Source organism: Giraffa tippelskirchi, chromosome 1 (assembly GCF_054371585.1).
Source record: "Giraffa tippelskirchi isolate mGirTip1 chromosome 1, T2T-mGirTip1v1.2.pri, whole genome shotgun sequence".
Classification (NCBI taxonomy): domain Eukaryota; kingdom Metazoa; phylum Chordata; class Mammalia; order Artiodactyla; family Giraffidae; genus Giraffa; species Giraffa tippelskirchi.
The window spans coordinates 141,842,655-141,868,975 of NC_137275.1; the positions used below are offsets into that span (position 1 = coordinate 141,842,655).

The 26,321-nt window shown below is 40.1% G+C and overlaps 1 long non-coding RNA gene across 1 annotated transcript; it reads right to left on the reverse strand.

Moving 5' to 3' along the window:
- Window positions 1-6,038: 6,038 nt before the first annotated feature.
- On the reverse strand, window positions 6,039-26,044 carry LOC145538053 (uncharacterized). Its single transcript, XR_014076613.1, has 5 exons — window positions 25,607-26,044; window positions 24,033-24,162; window positions 23,779-23,857; window positions 7,303-7,401; window positions 6,039-6,524 (listed from the first exon to the last, which is right to left on the reverse strand). It is a non-coding gene; the product is annotated as an uncharacterized LOC145538053 (long non-coding RNA).
- Window positions 26,045-26,321: the final 277 nt, after the last annotated feature.

A 26,321-nucleotide genomic window follows, 5' to 3' on the forward strand; every position in this document is an offset into this window, starting at 1 on the left:
AGAAGGTCTTGTAGGTCTTCATAGAACCGTTCAACTTCAGCTTCTTCAGCGTTACTTGTCGGGGCATAGACTTGGATTACCGTGATATTGAATGGTTTGCCTTGGAAACGAACAGAGATCATTCTGTCATTTTTGAGATTGCATCCAAGTACTGCATTTCGGACTCTTTTGTTGACCATGATGGCTACTCCATTTCTTCTAAGGGATTCTTGCCCACAGTAGTAGATATAATCGGCATCTGAGTTAAATTCATCCATTCCAGTCCATCTTAGTTCGCTGATTCCTAGAATGTCGACGTTCACTCTTGCCATCTCCTGTTTGACCACTTCCAGTTTGCCTTGATTCATGGACCTAACATTCCAGGTTCCTATGCAATATTGCTCTTTACAGCATCGGGCTCTGCGTCTATCACCAGTCACATCCACAGTTGGGTATCGTTTTTGCTTTGGCTCCATCCCATCATTCTTTCTGGAGTTATTTCTCCACTCATCTCCATTAGCATATTGGGCACTTACTGACCTGGGGAGTTCATCTTTCAGTGTCCTATCCTTTTGCCTTTTCATACTGTTCATGGGGTTCTCAAGGCAAGAATACTGAAGTGGTTTGCCATGCCCTTCTCCAGTGGACCACAATCTGTCAGACCTCTCCACCATGACCCACCCGTCTTGGGTGGCCCCACACGGCATGGCTTAGTTTCATAGAGATAGACAAGGCTGTGGTCCGTGTGATCAGATTAGCTAGTTTTCTGTAGTTTTAGTTTTAGTGTGTCTGCCCTCTGATGCCCTCTCGCAACACTTACCGTCTTACTTGGGTTTCTCTTACCTTGGGCCTTGGGTAATTCCTCTCACGGCCGCCACCATCGCCGGCCCCAGCCCCCGGCCCGGCCTAGGCCCTCTCGGCCGCCGCCCCCGGCCCCCGGCCCCCGGCCCAGCCTAGCCCCTGTCGGCCGCCGCCACCGGCCCCCCGCCCGGCCTAGCCCCTGTCAGCCGCCGCCCCCGGCCCCCGGGCCCCGGCCCGGCCTAGGCCCTGTCGGCCGCCGATAAAGGACAGAAATGGTATGGACCTAAAAGAAGCAGAAGATATTAAGAAGAGATGGCAAGAATACACAGAAGAACTGTACAAAAAAGATCTTCACGACCAAGATAATCACGATGGTGTGATCACTCACCTAGAGCCAGACATCCTGGAATGTGAAGTCAAGTGGGCCTTGAAAAGCATCACTACGAACAAAGCTAGTGGAGGTGATGGAATTCCAGTTGAGCTATTTCAAATCCTCAAAGGTGATGCTGTGAAAGTGCTGCACTCGATATGCTAGCAAATTTGGACAACTCAGCAGTGGCCACAGGACTGGAAAAGGTCAGTTTTTGTTCCAATCCCAAAGAAAGGCAATGCCAAAGAATGCTCAAACTACCGCACAATTGCACTCATCTCACATGCTAGTAAAGTAATGCTCAAAATTCTCCAAGCCAGGCTTCAGCAATACGTGAACCGTGAACTTCCAGATGTTCAAGCTGGTTTTAGAAAAGGCAGAGGAACCAGAGATCAAATTGCCAATATCCATTGGATCATCGAAAAAGCAAGAGAGTTCCAGAAAAACATCTATTTCTGCTTTATTGACTGTGCCAAAGCCTTTGACTGTGTGGATCACAATAAACTGTGGAAAATTCTGAAAGAGATGGGAATACCAGACCATCTGACCTGTCTCTTGAGAAACCTGTATGCAGGTCAGGAAGCAACAGTTAGAACTGGACATGGAACAACAGACTGGTTCCAAATAGGAAAAGGAGTACGTCAAGGCTGTATATTGTCACCCTGCTTATTTAACTTATATGCAGAGTACATCATGAGAAACGCTGGGCTGGAAGAAACACAAGCTGGAATCAAGATTGCCGGGAGAAATATCAATAACCTCAAATATGCGGATGACACCACCCTTATGGCAGAGAGTGAAGAAGGACTAAAGAGCCTCTTGATGAAGGTGAAGGAGGAGAGTGAAAAAGTTGGTTTAAAGCTCAACGTTCAGAAAACTAAGATCATGGCATCTGGTCCCATCACTTCATGGGAAATAGATGGGGAAACAGTGGAAACAGTGTCAGACTTTATTTTTTTGGGCTCCAGAATTGCTGCTAATGGTGACTGCAGCCATGAAATTAAGAGACACTTACTCCTTGGAAGGAAGGTTATGGCCAACCTAGATGGCATATTTAAAAGCAGAGACATTACTTTGCCAACAAAAGTCCGTCTAGCCAAGGCTATGGTTTTTCCAGTGGTCATGTATGGATGTGAGAGTTGGACGGTGAAGAAAGCTGAGTGCCGCAGAATTGATGCTTTTGAACTGTGGTGTTGGAGAAGACTCTTGAGAGTCCCTTGGACTGCAAGGAGATCCAATCGATCCATCCTAAAAGAGATCAATCCTGGGTGTTCATTGGAAGGTCTGATGTTGAAGCTGAAACTCCAATAATTTGGCCATCTCATGCGAAGAGTTGACTCATTGGAAAAGACCCTAATACTGGGTAGGATTGGGGGCGGGAGGAGAAGGAGACGACAGAGGATGAGATGGTTGGATGGCATCACCAACTCGATGAACGTGGGTTTGGGTAGACTCCGGGAGTTGGTGATGGACAGGGAGGCCTGGCGTGCTGCAATTCATGGGGTCACAAAGAGTCGGACACGACTGAGCGACTGAACTGAACTGAATCATTCAGTCATGTCCAACTCTTTGCAACCCCATGGACTGCTGCCCACCAGGCTCCTCTGTCCACGGAATTTCCCAGGCAGGAATACTGGAGTGGATTGTCATATTCTTCTCCAGGGTATCTTCCTGACCCAGGGTTTGAACCTGGGTCTCAGGCATTGCAAGCAGATTCTTTACCATCTGAGTTAATGGCTTAGTCCTACTATTGAATGTTTTTAATATTATCTTTTGAAATTAGAAGTTAAAATGGTCTTTTTCATCTTTCTGCTCATTCTATGCCTTTTAAAGGTAAAGCTATTTGACTGGAAAAAAAGAGGAGGGAGTATTTTTAAAGACTGAGGGGCCATCATAAATTAGAATCCTGTGAGAGCCTTGCACAGTTGATGGTGTAAGAAACAGGTGCCTGTTGGGTTTCTCTTTGCTTTGACAAGCAGGTGTGTGGTTTGCAGCTTTTGCTGATCTATACAGACAGTCAAGTTCAGACAAAAGCAATCCAAAGTTCCTGTCATTTTTTGTTTATTTTACCTAAGTAACTCTTGTGAACTCCACCCAGGCCTGGGAGTCTGGTTGCCCAGGAATAATTTTATTGGGTACATTCAGTGGCATTTCAAATTTCAGAAGGATGACTTTATAGAGTTGGCTAATACTTTTTTTGTAGAACCTGGCCTTGTCTCTTAAAGCCTCCTGGAAGGCAATATCAGTATAACCTATGTCTATTCAAAGTAGATGTTTAAGGGAGAATAAGTCTCTAGTTTAGTGCATTTAAATTAACTTCCTACTCTTACTCACTCATAGACATATTCAGAAAACCATGTTTTGCATTTTCCTGAGTAGAAGAACCACAGTTTTCCAAAAATTCTCAATGGGTCAACTAATTTCAAAAAGTAAAAAACAACAGACATAGAGAGAATAATAAATGATTACTTGCCTTTGCTTTAGTATAAAGTACGGTAAAACATTGTAACATTGACTTCTTATGTCCTTTTATAATGACAACAATCAAAGGCTGATTATTAGGCCTTTTTTCCTCTCCTCAAGGTTAATGTGAGCATCTCTGCAGGAGGTGTTGCTGAGGGTGCCAGGCCCTTGAGAGGGCTGTCTGCCAAGTCAGCTTTAGCGGCAATCAGAGCACTGGTGGAATATCAGATGATTTTAGATGGCACCAGCTTGACACTTAGATAAATCCAGCTAGTCATGGATGTCTCCCTTGACATACTCTTTTAGTGCTTCCGGTTACAGCAGGGGCATAGTACCAGTTGGCATAGGGATTAATTCACCACTTCAGTAACACTCCCTAGTGTCTGCTTTCAACAGAATTAGCAGGCCTCCAGCTCAGTCTTCACAGGAAACTATATCTGACAAGAATTTACTAACATTACTTAGCTCATGGTATTTTTTGGGTTTTTTTGGTATTTCTTTTTTCATTCTATTTAAGGCAAATAATCCTGGTTTTCAATTTTAGTTAATAAGAAAGTTTACTTTTTAAATAAGTATACTATTAAAAAGGAAGAACAACTTAAAAATGTTTTTATTAGTACAGATGACACAAGGATATGATAAAATCATAAGATTGGGATGTAAATAATAGAAGTTTGAGAAGTACCAGACTAAACAATTGCTAATCAAGTCATGCTTTTTATTTTTAGAGAGATTAACAATCTTTTAGAAAATTCAGTCTGTTTAGGATGTCTTATAACCAGCAATAGCAATTTCTAGTAAGCTTTCCTGAAAAAAGTAAGTATTTTTATGAGCGATGCCTTTAATATTAATTACTTAGGATGCATTTAAATGCTTATAATAGAAAACGCAGGGTTTCCCAGGTGGCTCAGTGGTAAAGAATCCACCTGCTAATGCAAGAGGCACGGATTTGAACCCCGCATTGGGAAGAACTCCTGGAGAAGGAAACAGCACCCCACTCCAATATTCTTGCCTGGAGAATCCCAGGGACAGAAGAGTACAGTCCATGGGGTCGCAAAAGAATCAGACACAACTTAGTGACTAAACAACAACAATAGGAACCATAACTAAAAGTATCTTAATAAGGACTAATTCCTAATAGTTCCAGCATAGATTCAGTCAGTGACTCAGAGACATCAAGGATCCAGGTTCTTGCCATCTTTTCCTCCACCATTCTTAGTATGTCAGTTTTGTCCTTGTATTTGTTTTCTCATCTCAGGAGAGCTTCCATGGCACCAGGTCTCATCCAACAATGACCAGATTCAGAAAAGTATGAACGTTTTGTCCCTTTCCAGAGCAGAGGAAACCTAAAAGTTCCCTTATTTGCCTCCACATTTCTTAAGCAAGAGTACACCTGTATAAAATCAAACAGAACCAGGAAGAAAAGGAATTACATCAGGATTGCCTTAACCTAATACTCATTCATCCACTGAGGCCGAGGAAGGATCAATAAAGATTATGGGCTTTCATAGGGTATATAAGGTTTTCACAAAAACTGGTCGGGTTCCTTGGTTAAGAGGAGACTCTGCCTTGGGCCTGCTGGTGTAATAAACTGCACTCCACTATCTGGAAAAAAAAGATTATGGGCTTAGTAACTGAACAGTGTTGGGATTCTCTTGGCAAGGAAGTAGGAGGGTTATGGCTCTTGAGTATTCAGTCCACATTGCTTGCCATGAGCTTGCATTAACATGAGACTTGAACAAGTTGTGACATGCACAAAGTCTAAGGATTAATGTTGGAGAAAACTCTTATTCCAGTGTCACAGTTAATAGAAACCTGGGCCGAACTGACAAGATACACACAGAAAATGGAAGCTAACAGTTTTGTTTTGTTTTTAAGGGTCCAAATAGAGTAAACTCTCAAAAAAACTGTATCTCAAGGTTTTAAAACACATTGATTGGTTGATAATCCTTCTCCTCTATTCCACCTGCCTCAGTTATTGTGGGCAGGAAAGACCTGAAGGGCAAAGGCCAATTTTTAAAGTGGCTGTGGTTGCTATTATTTTTAAGAATAAGACATTTTTTAAAGCTGCAGAGTAGACATCATGGAGGGAAAATGAGAACGTTATTTGAACTTCATTAGACATTTTTTTACACTTTAACTTACATGTGGAGTATGTGAAGAAGCATCTTTATCTTGCCTGTGCAGAGGCCTTGTCCATGTTTTAATCTGGTCCTGACAGATAACTTTAGCTCCAGCAAATAAGATGTTCTGATAGCCTCCAACTCACCTCAGTTGAGTTACTACTGTTATAAATGCGCTCTAAACATAATTCTTAGCTTTATTCCCCACTCCAGAATGAATAGAATCAAATAAATGACTGAAGCTGGATCTGGACTGAGACATGAGACAGGAAATGGCCATTCAACAAATATTGAAATATTGATTGAGCACATAAAGGGTGCCAAGTTCCTTGTATTTATTCTGTTTTCATCCAAGCAATTACCCTATAATACAGTCATTTTTTGAATTTATTTTTAATTGGAGGATAATTGCTTTACAATATTGTGTTTGTGTCTGCCATACATTAACATAAATCATATGTACCCTCTCTCTTGAACCTCCCTTCCCCCTCCCACCCCATCCCACCCTTCTAGGTTGTCACAGAGCACCAGTTTGAGCTCCCTGAGTCACATAGCAAATTCCCACTGGCTATTTTACGCATGGTAATGTAGGGCCAAAGTAAGGGAGTGATTTCTTCAAGTTTACAAAACTGGTAAGTATGGAACCAAGATTTTAACTTGGGCTTTTCTGATCCTAAATCCTGTCTTCTTTCCATTGAACTATCCTGCCTCCTGAGGGTCTGTGCAACCAAACACCGAAGGACAAAATTAAGAGGTTATGAAATGAGATCCAAGGTACACGCTGAGACCTGAAGGAATAGAAAAGCAAGAGTCAAAACCAAATCTAGGCGACAAACAGATATTTAACCCCTACTATGTGCCAAGCCATGGAATAGAAGAGAGGTTGGGATACATGTCTAGACATGATGGAAAAGGGGAAGTAGGTCAAGAATCAATAGTGACTCCAAGACATTCTGCGATCTCAAGGGAGGGGATTTTTATATGTTCCTTTGTGTGGGGCCAGAACAGGGAGTAGGTGTGGCTGGGACTTGGGGATAAACAGGCACACCTGGGCAATAGGAATGTACTTGGCTGGGTGGGGTTGGGGAAAACAAACTTATTGGTAAGCTTGCCTTTTCACAGCTAGGTGAGTTTTCCCTTACCTTATACTTAAGTGCATCTGAGGGCAAATTCTAGCTACCCAACTCTTAATTAACTGACAGACGTTCTCTCCTTAATCATCACCCAAATATTTCCATATTTTACATCCTGGTAGAATTTATTTTTATCTTGAATTTTAGTAACCAGAGTATATTGGGGATTATTAAATCTCTAGTAGCATTACCATTGCTGAGATCCCTCTGGAAAGAATATTGCTCGATTAGCATTTATTCTGTTCTCATTCCAAAAACCTGGGCTATTTTTCCCTGAGTTGTCATCTGGGTGTAGTTGTTATCTTAGATATCTGTCACTTGGAGGGTAAATATTATTATTATGATTGTTGACCCAGATGATACCACACAGTTTCAGCTGTATGATTCATCTTGCAGAAAAGAATGTAATTTCTTTTAGTGTATTGACTCTAACCTGCCAGTCTTCATAGTGGCCTGCATGTTTTTGACCAGGTCTTCTCACACTTATCAGTGCTACCAAGACGATGTGGCAGATGTCTGTATCTAGCCAAATCTAAAGAAAAGCAATGTTAGTGCTGAGACATAGTTTCAATTTGGATATACCAAGAGCCCATTTTAGTTTCATTTATAGCCCAAAGTTGGATATACAACCCAAAGCAAGTTGGGAAAATCCTGAAAGGTCAGTTCATGCAAAAGAATTTCCGGAGCCAAAAAAACCAATGCCATACCCCTCCCCACCCCCTTTCTCTGAGTGCGCAGACAATGGAAACTACTCTAAGGCTTCTGGGCAAAGGTCAAAAGGTACTTGGATCAGTTTAATGCTACTGACCCCAGGAAAGTACACATAAACTCATTTTACTAAATATAGTTGTGTCTCAAAAGCATTGAACTCATTTTTCCTAAATGTATTTTTCTGTATTTAAACATACTTTGGAGTTAGCCTGTAAAAGTAAAGGTAATGTGAATGTTGTCTGCTTGACTTGGGAGCAGCTCTACTGTGAAACAGCCAGAAAACTCTGAAGCTGGAGTCAGAAAGAATCTTAGGTTCAAATTCTGACTCAACTATTTGATTCTGCATTACTTTAGGCAAGTTACACAACTTCCCTAAATCTCTTCATCTAAAATATAGGGATAATAAATTTTACTTTAGCAAATCATTGGTTTGACTCCAATGAGATGATGCAAATGAGTACTTGTAACAGTGAGTGACTCTGAAGGAACTATAAAGTAGCTATTTAGATTTAAAAAGCAATAGACTCAGTCACAGGTCAGGAAGTGAATGTACTTAAAATGTAGAGTGACTATTTGATTATTGAGAAAAAAATTGGAGGTTTGGATATTTTGAAAATTCCATGTAAGTTATACAGCAGAAAATGAAAGTGAAAGTCTCTCAGTCATCTCCGACTCTTTGCGACCCAGTGGACTATACAGTCCATGGAATTCTCTAAATACGCCAAATATGGAGTCATTGGTATTTGGAGATATACAGCAACCACCTTCCAAATACCAGCGATCCCCTATCTAAATTTGCAGCCTTGACCTCTTCTCCAAGCTTTAGACTCTGATATCCAGCTCCCCACAGGACTATTACATCTCAACATGTCCAAAACTGAACTCGGCATGTTACCCTTCAAAATTGTTGTATTTCCTTGCTCGGTGGAGTGTGCCCATAATTCACTCAGTCACAAAATTCAGAAATTTGAATGTCATCCTAGAACCCTCCATCTCTCATGTTCCACCCTAAACATCTGAATCAAGGGCAGTAGAACTGTGGTTCTTAAACCTGGCAGAGCTTCAGAACTAGGGTACTTTGGAAAAATACCAAGTCCTGCCCTAGAAGTTCTAATTCAGAAGGCCTGAGGTATATATACTGTGGGAATCTACTTTCAAAAATAAATATGCTGAACTTCCACAAAGAACTGATACTCTTCAAGAGTTGGAAGCCACTGTTGTAGTATACAGTCTTACCAGATTATGTATGTGTATCTTCATCTCCATTCCTGCGGCAGCCCCTTTACTTTATACCCTCATCTCTCTCTCTTTTTAAAAATAATTTTATGTATTTATTTATTTAATTTTGGCTATGCTAAGTCTTCATTGCTATACAGGCTTTTCTCTAGTTGCAACAAGTGGGGGCTACTCTCTTGCTGCGGAGCATGGGCTCTAGGGCACAGGGGCTCAGCAGTTGCAGCTCCCGGACTCTGGAACACAGACTCAGTAGTTGTGGCACATGGGCTTAGTTGCTGCATGGCATGTAGGATCTTTCTGGATCAAGGATGAAACCCATGTTTCCTTCATTGGTAGGCAGATTTTTTTTTTTTTTTTTAACCACTGAGCCACCAGGGAAGCCCCTCATCTCTCTCTTGAATACAGAAATCACTGAATTAGTGGTCACTCTGCATCCAGTCCCCCAGCCATCATCCCATTTCATCTATCTTTCCAGTGCTGCCAGATCTATGTGATCCTAAGCTTTAGAGGAAAACACATCTAAATTCAAATCCCTACTTTGCTAATTACATGTCTATAACCTTGAGCAAATTAGTTCATCTCTCTAAGATTCAATTTTCTCATCCGAAAAATGAAGATAGTACTAATACCTATTAAATGAGATTTGGATGGATGAAATATATAAATCTCTTAATATAGGTACAGGGACTGACATATAGCAAGCTATTAGAATTATTTAGCTAATATAATTATTTTTGCTATTATGACACAAATCTATGTAATTTCTGTTTCATTTTCTCCTCTGGCTCCTAGTTTCCTTTTCAGCGAATAAATCATAAGTTAGGCTTTCTTCATCCCAATTGCCTTTCTCCTACCTGGACCTCTGGTCTTCCCTGATAGCTCAGTTGTTAAAGAATCCACCTGCCACTGCAGGAGACCCCAGTTTGGTTCCTGGGTTGCAGAGATCCTCTGGAGAAGGGAAAGGCTACCCACTCCAGTATTCTGGCCTGGAGAATTCCGTGGACTATATAGGCCATGGGGTCGCAAAGAGTCAGACACGACTGAGCAATTTTCACGTCACTTCACTTACCTAGACCTCTAGTAATCACCAGTCATGAAACATCCTTTCATGTGGCATTTATTCTTCCACATTTCTTTCCAGGACTCATACCTGAGGCCTGCGCAGATTATACAGCTCAGCCAAGTGGGAATTTGTGTGATTTGGTTCATCCACTGCCCAGGTCTGACTTATCCAACTACCACCTAACCAGAGTTGGGTGCTGTGACACTAAATTAAGTTAATAAACACAATTCTCTATATGTTTGTATAGGACCAATTTACCACAGATAAATGGCATACAGTACACAATTATACTCTCCTCTCTAAACATAAAGTTCTTAGTGTTCTTGCCTTAACCAATACCTAAAGTTTAAGCTCAGATAAAAGTAAAGAAAAGTAGAAGCTCAGGTGGAAATAAAGGGAAACAGTCTGGAGAGAGTTCATTTTCTGGAGGTGGGTGAGTTTGGTGATCAGATCAGCTTTGTTATTGTTGTTCAGTCACTCAGTTATGTCAGACTCTTCACACGCCAGGCTTCCCTGTCCTTCATCATCTCCTGGAGTTTGCCCAAACTCACGTTCGTTGAGTTGGTGATGCCATCCAACCATTTCTCCTCTGTTGCACCCTTTTCCTCCTGCCTTCAATCTTTCCCAGCATCAGGGTCTTTTCCAATGAGTCTGCTCTTTGCATCAGGTGGCTAAAGTATTGGAGCTTCAGCTTCAGCATCAGTCCTTCCAATGAATATTCAGGATTGATTTCCTTTAGGATTTTCTGGTTTGATCTCCTTGCTGTCCAAGGGGTTCTCAAGAGTATTCTCCAGCATCACAGTTTGAAAGCATGCCAATATTCTTTATCAGGGTGTGAAACATCCTGATTCCAGAAACTCTGTGCCTGGGGATATTTGAAGGACTAGGGAGGCAGAGTGAAGCCCTTAGGAAAAGAGATTAGCAAGACACAGCAACAACTATAATGATGATGATGCTAGCAAGACACAGCAACAACTATAATGATGATGATGCTTGCTAACTTTTATCGAGTATTCATTTTAGACCAGGTGCTATGTTAATTCTTTTACAAACATTTCCTCTAATTGCTACATCAACCTTTCAAGAGATTAAGTACCAGATGGAAAAACTTGAGTCTCAGGGGGTTAAGAGACTTGCTCAAGATTACATGGCTGGTGAACAAACCCACTCCCCCCAACTCAATTCCCCTGCAAGAGTCTAATTGTTAAGTGCACTTCAAGCAGGGATTTCATCTCACTGAGCACATGTCCCAGGGGTGCTCTTGAATCAATTTGCATACTTCACTCAGAAGAGCAATTAGTTACTGTTTCTTTCATCCCCAGAATCCCTTCCTCTTAGTCCAGCCAAACAGATTTGAGCCCGCTGGTTGTAAGTGAGGCTGGAGCAAAGAGTGACCTGGGTGATTCAGGTGCCGCTAGGTTGACAATACAGTTGTAGATACTGGCCTAAACAACACTATGCTCTTAAATCACACAAGAATTCTATCATAAATCCACTAGACTCTGCCCATCACAGAAAAGTAAATAGCCTCCCTGAGAATTAATTTTGAGAAATTAATCCAAAATAGTCAAGACACGTGGCCTCAGTAGTTATAATACAAAAAAAAAAAAAAAAGCCTAACATCATAGGAATGAATAAGTAATTTTTGGCTCAAACTTACAAAAGCAGTCATTAAAACTTACATGACAAATTGTGCCTGACAACTTTGAAGCAACAGAAAATAGACTTTGATAAGCTAAAATTTCAAAAGGAGTCAAAATTATATTTACTATGTGGACATAATTATGTTTTTGTTCAAAGCATAGAGAACAACTCTGAAAGAATACACTGCAGTATGAAATCATACTGTTTATTTTTATGCTTAGTGACATCTTACAGCATTTTTAATGAGCATAGTTATTTCTCAATGCAAAAAAAAAGCTTTATTTTTTAAAAATAAAAAGAACTAGTCTCCTAGAAAGTCCTAGCACATTTTGGAATTGTTTCTGAGTCTAACTCAGCCCACCTCCTATTTTCTTCACCATGCACCCATGATCCCATGACCCACCAGCCTGGTGGCCTGTGGTAATCAGAGCTGTGACGTAACTTCCGTAAAATTTTGAGGGTTTTGACATTTTCTCCACTACCTTATAAAGAATGTTCAACAGGTTTTTGGCTTCATAAACTACCAGAAATCCATTCTTCCTCCCAGCTGTCCATTTTATTAAAATGATGTGTTGAAACACAGGACCACACAAGCAAGGGCTGGTTTTAATTGTTAAACATTCCCCATTGTGTCTGGTTTCTCTCTGCTCCCTGATGGGCTCCACTAGAACTCCTGTAACCTTGTGTTCCTGAGGGACTCCCAATCCAAATAGGACTGCCCCCCACCCCATGCCAACAGTGCATCCTGAGCAAACGTCACGTCACAAGCCATGTCACAAGCTTGCATCAGCCAATGATATTCCAGAATCCTTCCCCAAGAAGGAAGTGGATGCCAGGTGATCATAGTGAACACAAAACTATCAAAGGATCCTTGTTATTGTCTTCCAGTGATTGGTACATTTGCAAGTTCTGTTCCAAATACATTGGCAGCCATTTTACTGCAGGAAGCCAGGGAGGAGAAAGTCTGTTCTTGCATCATTACCAACAGCTTGGGGAAAACCCAGTCCTTTCACACACAAACCAAGCTGGCTGCATTTGATTGCACAGAGTCAGCCTAACTGAGTCTCCTTACCAACCTATGCCTTTGGCAGGTACTTACTCAGCACCCCTCTGAGATTTAGTAGAGAGCAGAAAAATACTCCAGTGGGCCTCTCTCAGACATGTAAGTGTGAAACACACATGATTTTCCACACCGCCGAAGATTCAAATTCATTTCCATAAAGCAATGTTGCTCTCTACGACTCTACGAAACCACATTAAAGTTACCGAGTGAGGGCTATCCGTATTACTAGAAAGACACTTTGACTCACAGTAGGTTTTCAAAGAAGTGTGACAAATGTAGTACAGAGCTAGATGAATCCAAGAAGATTGAGAAAAAAAATAAATGTAACAGTGGAGGAAGGACAGGGGCATCTAAGGGGAAATGTAGATCTATAGATGATAAAGGAGTAAAAAAATAAAGGAAAGAAAAGAAAACCTGGGGAAAATTTCCATTCTGAAGAAAAAAAAAGCACCCACTTTTTACCTCACTTTGGGTCTGCATCTGAGAGTATAAACGGCATGGAGGAACCCAGCCAGGACCTTCTAACCTGGTAAATTCACTTTTCCACAAATTGTTTCCTCACCTACAGCAAACTTCACACCTTCTTTCAGCCTTCCTCTCTTCCCCACACAAATGAAAATAAAAGATCTCTGATATTTATGTTTTGCATTTATTTCTTTTTAATTTTAATGAAATGAGTTAAAACTGAGGAAATCAAAAATGTCCTAAAGCGAATTGGAAAAATATTCTGCAGAGATTGACAGCCACTTTGCTGTTAGTTACCCCTGCCTCCTCAGTAAGTTTTGCATGACTGTGGCCTTTTCCAGCTCTCACCAGGGAGCCAAACAAACTCAGTAAAAATCAGCACCATTTATTAACACTTCATTTTATCAGACTATGAGAAAACCCAGAAGAAGAGTATACATGGCTTCTTCCCTTAAGAAACTGAAGATCTCAAAATGCTGCACACATAAGCCCCAGCTAAGATTGTAAAGGATCTCAGAGCTGGTTAACAGTAAGAAAACGCACATTCATCTGATAATGAAGAAAATATGGAAGAAAGATTGGGTGTAAGAAAACCCTTCAGATATCCTAAAAGATTTTGTAGTACAAAATGTGATCCATGCGAGCTTGTTAGAAATGTCAAGTCTTGGACCCTACCCCAGATCTCCTGAATCAGTGTTAGCATTTAACACAATCCCCAGTATAGGTGTGTGTTCACTAAAGTTTGAGAGGCATTTCACTAAGACTTCTCAAGCCCCTTTACACCCCCTGTTAAAAGGAGCCCTGCCCAGCACTCTGTAACAATCTAGAGGGATGGGAGGGAGAAAATATGACTGTTTCTCGTTGTACAGCAGAAACCAACACAACATTGTAAAGCAGTTACCTTTCAATTAAAAATAAAAATTTTTTAAATTGAGCACAATATGGCTTAAAACTTTAGATGGGTAAAGTGACTGAAAGTCGCTCAGTCGTGTCCGACTCTTTGCAACCCCATGGACTATACAGTCCATGGAATTCTCCAGGCCAGAGTACTGGAGTGGGTAGCCTTTTCCTTCTCCAGGGGATCTTCCCAACCCAGGGATCAAACCCAGGTCTCCTGCATTGCAGGTGGATTCTTTACCAGCTGATCCACAAGGGAAGCCCTAGATGGGTAAGAAAAGGTATCAAAAGTGTATAGAGAGGACCAATTGTTGCGGTTTTTTTGTTTTGTTTTGTTTTTCAAGAAAAACAGGGAGGCATTTCAGAAAGTGCAACAAAATTAATCAAACAAGTACAGGAAGAGAGAAAACAGGGGCTTCAGTTACTGATAAGCTTGATATGAGTCAAATGTCTGTGGCTACCAAAAAAGAAAAAAAAATTGAAGAGCAAGCAAGCTAGAGACTGCATTAATAGAAGCATGGTATCTAGATCAGGAAGATGACTGCCCAACTCTACCTTACACTCGTCATATCTTATCTTAAGTGCATTCAGTTCAAGATAATGCAATTAAAAAACATAGAGACAAACAAGAACACATTCACTTGAGAAGAACCATGATAGTGAAATTAAAATCATGACCTGGGGAGGGTAAGGGGGAATTGTTGAAGGAATTAGAGTTGGTCAATTTATTTAAGAAAAGTTTGGGTGAAAAAGAAGCTCAAAAACATGGAGGAAAATCATTTGGCCTGTGGACAAGCTTTTGAGAACCAACCATTAAGATATCTGAAGACCATTCAGGCCCCATAAATTTGTCATTTAGGACTTCATTGGATTTTCAGAGCATCTTTTGCAAAACCTGACAAGGCAGAGAAGCAGGTGTCATTCTCCTCAAATTACAGCAGAGCATGATCAGTGATGGAGCTTGGTCTAGAGCAAGGCTTTCTGAGCCTTTGTCTAATGTACTTTCATCATCCAGCTTGCTAAGAAATTCCTACTTTGGTAATCATTACAGAAGAAAAGGAATGAAACATGACCCAAAAAGTTTATTTTGATTTTTTTCTTCTACCCTGTCATCCAAATACAGTTGCCCCTAGCTTCACGTGCAGCTGTGTACCTGACATACGGATAGTGGAACTGAGGAGCTCAAATTTCATTTTCTTTTAACTTAATTGAAAAACTATAATTATTTTATTTAAACTAACATTTAACTCAGTTTTGAGAAAACTTTAAGACATTTTAGACACACAAATTTAGTTTTTCAATGCTGTGAAATCTAAATATTATTTTCAATGACAATTTAGCATCCTAATTGTATGTGGAAAGTATGCCCCAGGTATCAAATATTTACATGGAAAGAAATGCAAAATATTTCAGTATTTTATATGTTCTTATGCTAAAACATTTTAGATCTATATTGAGTTAAAACATATTATTAAAATTAATTTCACTTCTTTCTCTTTACTTTTATGATGTCTTTATTAAAACTTGTAATGATCTATGCAGCTCACATTATATTTCTATTAGACACCCCTGTTCTGTGTCATTCTGAAGAAGTTTGAAAAGAAACTCAAACCTCTCACTCCAAGCTAAGGCTGCCAGTAGTTGACTTTTCTATCAAACATGCCAGACTTCATAAGGAAAGATGCAAACCCCACTGGGAAGAGCAAGCTCTCCAACATTTGTTCCTCCATCACCCCTCCAAGTATTGCAGAGGTTTGAGTAGAGTCCCTTAGGAATGCATAGTTTCCTTGCTGTGAGACACTCTCAGACAATGAAATGAGACATTTCTGGAATGTATTAAATACAAGGAGAAATCCCTTCTCATTCCTGCTCCTTAATTTCAGGTGAGTGGTGATCCCTTAGATGATTCACCTCTTTTGCTATTTCCTTGTCACCCCTTGGGTGAGACTGGTCATAGAGGAGATCATCACCCTGTTCCATCCTCTGCAGGAGAATCAGTAAAAATCAAGCTATATACACTTGAATAACAGGAATGAAGTTACAGATAGCCTAACTCTTCCCATCTCCCCCAGACAAAGCCCAAAAGCTCACAACTGGGAGCTGTGGCTTAAGAAATAAGCTTAGACTACATCATTCCTTCTCCACCTAGCTAACTCCTGCTCATCCCAGTAAAGATTTATTCTTTCAGTAAACATTTCCAATATCCCAACTGCTAAATGTCATGTCCTTTCCTCTACCCCTGTTGTACCTTGTGACTCCTTCTCTCGTGTTTATCACCATTTTCTACATCAAAGATCTCCTAAAATCTCCTGAGGTGTATTTCCTCATCATTGCCTGACATTCTTAAGGTAAAGGCCAACATGCCAAGGACATCCTGACTTTTGAGAGAATCTGACTAGTTTATAGGCCTAAGGGTAAGGAAAGAGACGGCCTAGAGTATATAACAGTGGTTCCCAAACCTCAAGTAGCTACATGCCAATTTCATGTTTTTTATCATACCTGAGATCTTATTAATAAGCATCTTTAAATAACTCATAGTTTTCATTTAGATGTATTTAAAGAAGGAACTTTATATCACTGGCATAAATAGAAAACTAATGTATTTATATGCATTGATAATATATAACAACTAAACATTTATCCATTACCGCCTAAAATCTTCTCTTCCACCACTAGTGGTACACCCATTGCATGGAGGAATAATGGTCCAGAACGTCGTGGCAGAACAGATGGAAGTCTGAACTATGGATACAAGCTTATGAAAATTCCACGAAAAACTGATTTGGCTTAGGATATCAGCTTTTTCAGAACAAAGACTTTCTCTGAACCAAGATTCATAGGTATGAATATCCTTTTTCTGAACTCAGAGCCGAGGACGGGATGGGGCATAGGGAAGTGCAGGAACCCAGTAAAGTCCAAGAAAAGCAAAATGGTCCCAAGAAACTCATTCTCCAACACATTCCACCCCCAGGCTGTAGCTCCCAGCAGTGGCATCTGGGTAAGCAGCATCCTGTGAGTGTAGGCATGGAGAAAGAGTTTAACTGGGAGGCAAAAAGAAGCAAACAGATGAAGTCTGAAGTTAACTTAGGGTGTACTATGTATCCCAAAGTGACTAGACAGGTTTCTCTAGTGCTTTACTTCCTCCTCTATCAAATCCTTTTTTTTTCTAGTGATAGTTTCATAATCTCCCTTAAACCAAGTTCTGCAGATAAAATAAATTCAGCTTGACTTTTTCTTCCAAGTTCCCCTTTCTTATTTGGGAGTTACAATTTTTACCAGCACAATTTAGTTGTTCTGTATCTATGCATGTGAAATGAAATAAAGCTTCTCCCTTCAGAAAATCACCTTAAAATTCTAGGACCTCAAACTTTATTACAATCCCCCAGGTACATATAATGACTTTATATCTAGACTACATGTAGTTTTCTGTACATGACCTTATTTCAGCCAACTCTCAAATGGGAAAAAAAAAGAACAATGGTATTAAAAAAAGCTAAATAAACATGGATTTTACATAATGTATCTGTAGGGATTTAGGCAATTAGGATGGCAAAGAAAAAGAGCTTCTGATAGCTAAATGGGTAAGAAACAAGCAGTTTCCTTCACAGCTAATAAAACTAAGGGTGCTGCAGAGGTTATTTTGAAGGCAGATTTCCACGAACTGTCAATGACTTTCAGTTAACAGAAAATTACACCCGTATATTCTTAGAAATTTCTGTTTTTCTACTACACAGTGCTAGGGTGATAACGTTCCTCTTTGAGGTGGTGTGTATTAAATACACGTGGCTTGACATGAAAATGCTAGGGGATTTTTGCATACTTTCCTAGCCTAGATGCATATATGCTCTTAGAAATATTTTGCAGAGGGAAGTGTTTTATGATTTAACACATGTTCCACACAATGTTTTTGAATAGTGGAAATATTGTTCTAAAAATTAATAGCTCTTTAGAAGGAAAGGATTATTTTCTTGGTAGAAAAAGCATACATCAACAATTGCTATGTTTAACATGTATAGCTATTCCCTTTTTACTCTTTAGCCTGAGATATCTGACAAATATTGCCTTTCTAGGACCATTTATAAAGTATGAAGGCAATATTAGTCTCACAGAAATTAATAAGCAGAGCAAATAATATTTTAATAAACAGTAGGGCCAACACACAAATATAACAAATGTTACTATGCAAAAAAATGAATGACCTGTAGTTAACTTTTAATGTTAATTGTACTATAATAGCATGCACTTTCACATTTACATTTTCTAGTCTCATAGAGACTCATATTCGTTATCTTCTTTCAGTTTCTATGAAATAAGATAGCAATAATATTCTCAATATAACTATGAAGAAGTAAAAATCTAGAAAAGTAAAATGGGCTTCTCTGGTAGCTCAGATGGTAAAGAACCTGCCTAAATACTTTTCCCAAAGTAACAAAGCAAGGTAGTAATTAACTAGGACAAATTCTACCAGTTTATCTTATGGTCAAATGAAATTATCAAACTATGGTGCATCTTCATACTGTGTATCTACCTTGAAAATTAGACTGTCTCATGCTTCTGCCATTTTTCCTCTTTGGAACCTAAAGTGTCACTTGAACACAGTCCCAAGAAAACCTCACTAATAGTTTATTACCTAGTAACATCCAGGCTATGCTGTAAATGATCACTGTTTTGGGCAGTCTTTTGAGGGAAATATCATTATTCCCATTTGACTGAAGACAAAACTGAGGATTAGAGAGCTCACGTCGTGTGTGCATGGCCAGACGGGCAAGAATTGGATAAGAAATGGAATCTGGCTCTAGCGAACTACAGAGCCAGCATCTTTGTCCCTCTCTAAGACTCCACAAATGAGGTCACAGAACTCCAGGGTCATCTTCCAGCCAATGGAATTGTTCAAATGGGGACAGGCTAAGAAACTGACTGAAGTTGTCTTTATACAAGCTGGAAAATTACTTTGGTGAATCAAATGAATCATTATATTACACAAAGATTATCTGAAAGAATTCATCAAGCATTAAGTGTTCATAATGTAAAGAAAAATATTAGCAAGTTGTTATTAACTTCAGAGACAACTACTCTGAAAAGACAGTTATCCACAGTGATCACTGTGGTGCTGATCTGCGGAAGATCACTGGTAAAAAAGAAACCCATTCTATATGGGCAAGAATGTGCTTTTGTACACATGTGTGGTTCCCAATCTGCCTGTGCTTCTTGGGACTCTGCTTTGTTCCTCCTTCTGACTGCTGAACACTGTGGCATCACCTTTCCAACTGATGCACAGTGATAGGTCTTTCCTTTGTCTAATACCACTCCTACCTGGAATCACACATTTCCTGGATCAGAAGGCATTGTTTAATACTTTGAAACTGCACACAATATCAGATTGCATATGAGAATACAAAAGTACATAAGCAATACTGCTTAGAAATAATTATTCTCTTTTGCAACACCTATCCCCTAATTAGTGTTAAGTAAGTATCTGTGAAGCTAAACCCGGTAATATCAAAACAGTTCAAAAGGAAGCTTTCCCCAGGGAATATAGCCATATGTAACATCCACAATGGATAACTGAAAATTGGGTGTATTTATGCTTAGAATCATAGAAATGAAAGAAGATTTAGAGATAACTACATCTCATGAACCACAAGGCCCAGAGAGATAGGCCCACGGTCACAAAGGTAATTAGTGGCAAAAGTGGGCCATGAACCAACAATGTCAGCATCTTGGTTGAATGCTAAATCAGTTATGAAGAAATGCGTTTTTAAAATAAACTTGATCACACTCTCGAATATGAGGTTACTGCAAAAAAGATTTCTAAGTATATGCATACTGGGACACTCACATGCAGACAGTTTTTAAATGCTGGGTATTCTTTAGGTCTGACCTAAGTGAAGAGATCTGAGTTCAAGTCTCAATTTTTAATGAGGCCCTTAACAACAAGTGACTTTGCCATCCTGGGTATTAGTCTCCTGAACTATAAAATGAAGATGCCAGGTTCATTAGGTTACAACTGACCAAAAAGGAAAAAGAAAAAAAAAAAAAACTAACTTAAGCAAAAAATTCAAACTGGTTTGTGTACAGGAGTAGACACATTTCAGGTGAGTCTTAATCCAGGGGTTGAATCCTGTTGCCAGGACCTAATGTTCTCCTATCTGTCTGCTATGCTCCTCTATATTGCTCTGCTTTCAGGCTCCATGTGTCAGAAAATGGCTTCCAGAAACTCTAGGCCTATATCCTCTCCAAGTCCTCTGAGTCAGGCAAAATCAACAACTACGTTGGACAAAATGCCTTTAAGGTCACTGGCATTTGCACTGATTCCTGGTTCTGTGAGATCCTACTAAAGTCTTACTTAGAGTATAAGTATGTAGGAACTGTCTGGAGGAATCTAAGTACCTCTTTGTACCCCCAAAAGGAAGGAATTTGTTACATTTCCACTGCCATGGCCTTGACATGGCTAGTGCTTCATGGTGTGCCCCACACTTCAGCTCCTCCTAATTGTAGTTTCCTCTGTGTAGTTTGTTGTCAAATGTCATTTTGCCTTTTGATACGCTCTTCCCTCTGTCTGGGATGCCCTTCTTCCTTATCTGTCTGCAAAATGCTTACTCGTTGAACAAAACATCATTTTCCTCTGAAATCTTCCCTGATTACAATACTCCCCTCAAGTGAAATTGATCACTCAGTTGTACTTAGGCCTTCCTAGCTACCTAGACTGGAATATATACCATATTGTATAGTATTCATTTATGTATATGTCTTCTCTAAGGAGGCTTCCTTGGTGGCTCAGTGGTAAAGAATCCGCCTGTGAATGCAGGAGACACAGATTCGATCCCTGGGTCAGGAAGATCCCTTGCAGAAGGAAATGGCACCCACTCCAGTATTCTTGCCTGGGAAGTCCCATGGACAGAGGAGCCTGGCAGGCTACAGTTCATAGGGTCACAAAAGAGTCAGACACAACTGAACAACAAATTCTCCAAGGAGTATTTCCACTGCCGTTTGGAGATGAGGGAGCATGCCTTATTCATCTTTATGTGCTCAGGGCCAAATACAGTTCCCAAAACATAACAATCATTCAGTAAATTTTGATGAATCAATTAGTGAATCAATAAAATCTTGTTCCTTTGAACTAGAACATTACTGACTCTCATTCTGTCACCTACAATACAATTTAAAATAATGCATCTCCCTTCCCATACTCCAATCCAACTCTCTATCAATAACAAGTGATTTTACAGTCTTATATGTTCATAAAGCAGAGTTAATCCTGCTTTCTGATCATTTTTAGGACAAATGTTTATTTGGTTTTCACACAATGAATGAGATTCCATCTCTAAATCTGAGACATCTGGGCACTAGAAAATGTGCACTAATACCCATACAGTTACATAATGTATCTCAGTATTGTATTCATTGTCCTAGGAGTTCTTTGATGCATATACTGAAGAATACTTTTTAAATTATTTATTTACTGATTTTTTTACTGTGCTGGGTCTTTGTTGTTGTGCAGGCTTTCTCCAGTTGCAGCGAGCGGGGGCTACTCTTGTTGCAGTGGGCTGGCATCTCATTGCAGTGGCTTCTTTTGTTGCAGAGCAAGGGCCCTAGAGTGCACATACTCAGTAGTTGTGGTACACAGGCTTAATTGCTCTGCAGCTTGTGGAATCCTCCTGGACCAGGGATCAAACCCACGTCCCCTGCATTGGCAGGCAGATTCTCAACCACTGGACCACAAAGGAAGTCCTGGAGAATACTTCTAATGAAGTTTGTTGAGTGTACAATTTGTGTTTCCTATCAATATTCCTCAGCTATTCTGTTTAATTTGAGAAAAGATGTCTCTGTGTTTTGGGAATCTGTTAACTGATAATATTCCTATTCATCCTCCGTAGCCAGAGGTTATTATGCCAAAGGACTCTAGGGTGCAAAACCTTGCTATAGGGAGCTGCAGGACAGGGATTTGGGTGCAGGGTATTCACTCTATGTGCCACACCTATATTCCACTTCATTATTTTTATACAGGAAGAACTGAATTTTTTAAAACCTAGGAAAGGAAAGGTAATGTTCAAAGAGGAAGGCAAGCCATTCCTCTTGTCTTCAGTTACAGGAATAATGACATCTACAGCTACTAGCAAAGGAGACCAAGGCTTGGGTCCCCGGCATAATTTGCAGGAGTCACTGTAGCCCAGGAAAAACTCCGCCTAATGAGTTGCATTATTGACTTGGGTGTGGCTCTTACTTCTTAGACCTCTATTATTAAGTTGACCATTTTGGAATTTAAGGAACTTAGTGGGAAATATTATCTAAGCTCGATGAGGTTTCATTTACTTAACTCACTGACCATGACTTGGAAAAACAAGCAAACAAACAAGTTCAGAAAGCATGTATGTTTACCAGAAGAGTTCACATGGTATTGCCATACTGATGTTATTGTCACTGCAAATCCACTTAGAGACCACCCACTACACCACTGAAAAAGAGTTACACCCTCATGCTCCTGCTATAGAAAGTCCACTTATGGGTTTCTTGAATGATTCATGCTCTTTCTCAAATCCAGGCTTGGGATAGACTGTCCTGTCTGCCTGGAATACACTTCTCTCACTGACATTCTAGTTCCCCAGTTTCATCTAGTTGACTTTGTTTTCCTTCAACTCACATGTTCTCCAGAAATACTTCTCAAGATCTCTTGGACTCAATCATACCTCCTCATGTCTAGAACTTTTCCTTCCCTAGAGTTCAGTGCTGCCTCCTTTGGTTGAGGCATGTAAAGTCCTCAATGGCCAGGATCCTTTCTGTCATGTTCACAGATGTGAACAAGAAAATGGGAGTGTGGAGGCACTTATCAAATTTGGGGAAAATGAAGAAAAAGTTCTTTTTATGTTTATACAGATGCAAAAGGGGGAATATCTGGGAAAGGAAGACAAAATAAAAACCAAACTAACATTCCACTATATAGTAATTCCCTCTTATGTATCAGGCACTAGACTATGATGTGCATGGGGGCTACAAAGTCCAATAAGTCATGGTTCCTGCTCAATAAATTATAGTTGTCTTGTTTGAGTCAAAATACAAGAGGTTGATGAACCAAAAGAAAATTTGTTGGATTCCTGAAATAAGAAGAGGAAAATGAGAGAAAGAAAAATTGGGAGGTGGGGGGAAAGTAGGCTTTGAACGTTTTCAAATTTCATTGATTCCTTTTACCTTCTTCACCTGGAACCCAACAAATACTCTGAATTCAGACTTGTGTTTTGTAACTGAATATGGAAATGTTAAAACCTGTTTCTTACGCTTTATAAAGATATTTGAGGCTCTTTGCTTTGTATGCTACAGTATTATTTCAGAAAACAGCTCAATCAACAAACATTACAGAACCATTGCTATGGGGCTAGCACTGTGCTTACTGCTGTGGGCTGTATGCTTTCAAAGAGATGCTTTTTCCTTCCTTCATATCTCAGCTCTCCACATCCTTCCCAGATGCATAGCTGTTTACATTTGTGCATTTATCCTTTTCATTTTCCTTTTAAATCAGCCCTCTGTAATTGCAGTAAAACATTTTAGTGCTGTGTTAGGTGAGGAAGCTGAGATGCTTGCCTATATGACTCAACCAAGCTCATGTTCTCCCAAGTTTCTTTTATTTGAAATTTCATCCTTATTCTGACCACACTGCCTTGGCAGCACCACTAAGTACAAAAGATGACAATGATTAAGTCCCATCTCCTAAACAGAAGATACAGTAGAGATTTTCTTCTTACAGTAAAAAAAAATTAACGCTAGTCACCATCTGAATGTTAGAGCCCATAAAATTATGCAAAGAATGCTTACATATTAAATTTCCACAGACTTACAAAAAAGGAAGACGATCAAAAATGTGTTTATCCTTGGCAATTGGGGTTTTCTTCCAGAAGATGGCTCTGCAGAGGGCAACTGTAAAAAAAAAAAAAAAAAAAGCATCTCTTCCCTATGCATTGATGGATATACCTCATGGAGCCTAGAGTGATATGATTAAAAAAATAAGAATGCTGTAGGAAACCTGGGTTTGATCCCTGGTTTGGGAAAATCCCATGGAGAAGGGAATGACTACCCACTGAAGCATTCTTACCTGGAGAATTCCATGGCAAGCTGCAGTCCGTGGGGTCGCAAAGAGTTGGACACGATTGAAAGATTAACACTCACTCATCAGAGAAACAAGGCAGTGGGATTTATCAGCCTTCCAGGGAAGCATTTAAAGCCTAAAAAAAACATCAGTGACAGTTCAGAGAACTTCTGCATATAGGGTGTACTCCTAAGGCAGTTTCTACATGAAGTCAATAAAATAGCCCTTTTGCCCAGTATAAAGAGATGGAGTACAAACAGGCACTGAGGAAAAAAGTATCTTCTCCTTCTACTCAATTCTCTGGAATGTTGTAAACTGAGTAAAGGAAATATATAGCTTAGTTTTTTCTCCCAAGATTGATTCACATTTTACTAAAAATAATTTGTACGCCTTTTAATGTGTGTTACACTGCACTGAACAGAAAAGTGATGATAGAACAAAGCTAATGAGTTACTTGGGAATTAACACCCCCCCACCCCCACCTAAAAAAATAAAGCTTATGCAATCACAAGAGCGTCTTTCCCCTTCCAAGAAAATTTAACATCTAAAAAGTCAAGTACAGTCTCAGTTAAATTTCAAAGGGAGATAGGGGGTTTAATAAAGAAAGGAGTTTTTCTTGGCTAGAATCATATCTGCCTCTCTCCAAGAAAGCCTGGAAGACATTGAACATTGTAAAACTGCAGTTCTCAGAATCTAGGACCACTTTCCTGTGGATACCTTTCTATCAAATCATCAAAGAGTACCTGGAAAACTAGACTAGATTGGCATCCCTTGCTTAGGGTGTGTCAGTCAGCTCTGTTCTGCAAATGAGCCTGGAGCTGTAGGCACCCTTAAGACTGGAACGAAGAACTTGGTGGGTGGCCTAGAAGAGAGTCTGGGCTTTGTAATAAAAAGACACAGAGATGGCGCTTTTGGCCATGAGAAGCTGCTGAGGAAGATACTCAAAGGTCCAGGGAAAGATGCCAGTCCACATCAAGACTACATAAACACTACAGAGAATCAGCTCAGGTGCCAGCCGAACACTGTAAATAAAATATCTTGGCTTTGTCCTTATCAGAGGGAAGTCCTTATCGTCTTAAGGAATATGCTACAGTTACATGGAAAAGCATAGAGAGAAATACATTAAAGGTGTGGGGAACACTAAAACTCAGCAAACTTATTGTGATTATAGTTGTTAAAGTGCTTTCCCACAAATGATTGTGTTGAATCTTCACAATTCCAGGGATACAGGTTTATTGTGAGGCTGGAAATGAGATGTTAAATGACAACTACCCTGCATGTGGCTACTCAGTGCATCTTGAGACCACCCCACGGAAAAGAGGCCGGGTCCTCCATCCTGCACACAGGAGGGGGTCCATGTTCAGACGCTTGATGACCCCAGTCCCCACACAGTGAGTGCACCCACACATGACTGGGCCAGACCCCACCTCAGACCCCAAGACATCTTTGTTATGACTAATTCCACCTTTGGAATGTCGGTGGTCAATTAATTCTAATTAAGGCTTCCATCCCTATAATCCTCATATGCCAAAAGGACGTCAGTTTCCTTCCCCTGTTCTTAACCCCTTCATGCTCTGTACCTCTTCTCTCTGGCTTCTCTCCTCAAACCTTTAAACCCTCTGGAATCTTCATCCTTTATGTAAAAGAAAAAGAACCAATAAACACAACATCTCCCCACATTAAGCTGTATATTTCACCTACCATAGAACTAAGGATAGGGGTGACAATTTATTAACCCATTAATGCCACTTTAGAACCACCACAGTTCCATCCTGGTATCTTTGACATCTGACAATACTACTATGCACACATACATGTTTCTATCATCTACTGACCTCCTGGTCACATGCTGTAAGACAGAACACTCCTCCCCTCAAGCCCAACTTCTGCCATTGTTCTGGAAAACTTCAGTGTCTTTGGGAGCAATCCACCTAGTACTTTTAATCTGCTGTTCCTTGGCCTCTAATACATAACAATTCTCGCCTCCACTCCAATTAGACTTCCCCACACTGCCAGCATACACCCTGAAACTTGTCATCAACCAGAATGGTTCCATACCATTAACTGCAACCACTGTAATTCTCTAACCTAGCCATCTTTCCTCCAAAGCTCTCAGGACCCTCATTTGAACATATCTGCTCTTCAAATTCATTGAGTCCTCTGGCTCCTGGGTCTTCATTTCCTCAGAGTCCATGAGCATCCCCCTAAAAGGACTCTAAGTAGTTGGCTATCTGAACTACTCACCACCAGCACCTTCAGATAGACGTCTCTTCCTATACTGCATTTACCTGGCAA